Source organism: Cornus florida, unplaced genomic scaffold (assembly GCF_030987335.1).
Source record: "Cornus florida cultivar Cherokee Brave unplaced genomic scaffold, ASM3098733v1 CherokeeBrave_3.0.0_Hap2_Chr03, whole genome shotgun sequence".
Classification (NCBI taxonomy): domain Eukaryota; kingdom Viridiplantae; phylum Streptophyta; class Magnoliopsida; order Cornales; family Cornaceae; genus Cornus; species Cornus florida.
The window spans coordinates 60,112,531-60,114,689 of record NW_026775573.1 but is presented as its reverse complement, the minus strand read 5'-3'; positions in this window follow the sequence as shown (position 1 = coordinate 60,114,689).

Genomic DNA, 2,159 nt, shown 5'->3' with positions numbered 1-2,159 from the left:
TCCTTGTCGTGGCCATTTACATTTTCTGTCTTGATAATTGAGGAGAAAGGGAACATCGTATGTGGAGTTGTGGTTGATGAATTGCTTTGTTGAGTATATGCTTTGTTGTTGATGTTCGGTCGTAGGTCACTTTCCTTACCCACAATCGATTCTCCCATTGATATTAACTCTCTTGAAAGAACTCTTAGACGGAACCTTAGGGAACCCACTCTTATAAGGGACCTTGGAACTGAATTCAATATAATGGGGGATAACGTAGGAAATCCGGGGAATGAAAGGGCTGAAATTCCTAATATCGAGCCAATGACTCTTAGAGATCATTTCATCCCTACCACCTATGCTTCTCCATCTTGCATAGTGATGCCAAACATCGATGCAGCTCAATATGAGATCAAGTCTAGTACCATTCAAATGCTTCCATCATTTCATGGCTTTGATAATGAAGATCCATATAAGCATCTTGATGAGTTCCTTGAAATCTGTTCAACCATCCGGTTGAGAGGTTTTCCGGACAATGCACTTCATCTCCATCTCTTCCCATTCTCCCTAAAGGATAGGGCAAAATATTGGTTGAACTCCCTCGCTCCCAACTCTATTACTTCTTGGGCTCAATTGCAACAAGAATTTCTTAAGAAGTATTATCCGGTGAGTAAAACCAACCAAATGAGGCGTTCCATTCTAAGCTTTTCTCAAGTTAATGGAGAACAACTCCACGAGACCTGGGAAAGGTTACAAGATCTTCTTCGGAAGTGTCCTCATCATTTGATCCCAAAATGGCAATTAGTGCAAGCTTTCTATGCTGGCTTAACCGAAACCCATAGATTCATGGTTGATTCTTCTTGTGGTGGCATGTTCATGTCCAAGAATGCGGATGAGGCTTGGACCTTACTCGAGAATTTGAGTGAAAATTCACTTCAACACAATTCTCGTAGGGCTCCGACCGCAACCACTCCAAACAACACCAACCCTTGTCAACCAAAGTCAATAAGGGAGGAATCATCTCAAGTGGATGCCATCGCTCATAAATTCTACCAATTGATGGCACCACATCTTCCTCCTTCATTGTCTCAAAATTCGGCAAGTTCAGTTTGTGCTTCATGTACTAGTCCATTTCATCTCTCGGAAGATTGCCCCACACCGGAGCAATTTCCCAATCCCAACCAAGAGCAAGCTAATGCCATGTTCTCACGGCCCGGGAACAATCCATATTCCAACACCTACAATCCGGGTTGGCGAGACCATCCGAATTTTTCGTGGAGGCAACAAGCCCCACAAAATTCCCAACTTAAAAATCAAGGGCCTCAAAATCAGTCCTTTTCTCAATATCAAGGTAGGCCTTTCCAAGCCTCTTCAAGCTACCAACCTCCATACAATCCAAATGTCTCCACTCAACCTCCTGTGAATCCAATTGATGAGATAGTGGCTGCAAACAAGCAAATGATGGAATCATTAAATGTGCAAATGATGGAATCATTAAACAAGCAAATCATAGATTCCAACAAGCATCTCTTGACATCCTTGCAACCTACTCTCCAAATGGTTCACTCCCATACTCAATCCATAGCTAGGCTCGAAAATCAAATGGGACAAATAGCTAACCAAGTGAACCAACTTCTTCAAAAAGACAAGGGTAAGCTTCCCGCTCAACCATTTGAAAATCCTGGAGGAATGCATGTGATTGATGAAACCCCTCCTCCGAGTGGGCCGACTCATGAACAAGTTCAAGCTATCACCACCCTTCGGAGTGGTAGAGTGGTTGACAACAAGGTTGATGGAGACACAAGTGAGAAAAACCCTCCGTTGAAAAATCCAAATTCAAGCTCTTCAAGTCCAAATCCAAGTTCTTCTTGTCCAAATACCATTCACGGAAGTCCCACGCATGTCACCCCAAATGTGGAAACTACTTATGAGCCAAAAGCTCCGTTCCCTCAACGTCTTCAAGAGTCGACACATTTTGGGAATAAGAATTGCAAAATTCAAGACATGTGGGAGGTCTTTAGGCAAGTAAAGATCAATCTTCCTCTCTTGGATGCTATCAAGCAAATTCCTCCCTATGCAAAATTCCTTAAGGATTTGTGCACTCAAAAGCGCACTTCCAGAAGTCATTTACCAAAGAAAGTGAGGTTAACCGAAAATGTTAGTGCGATCATTCAGCACAG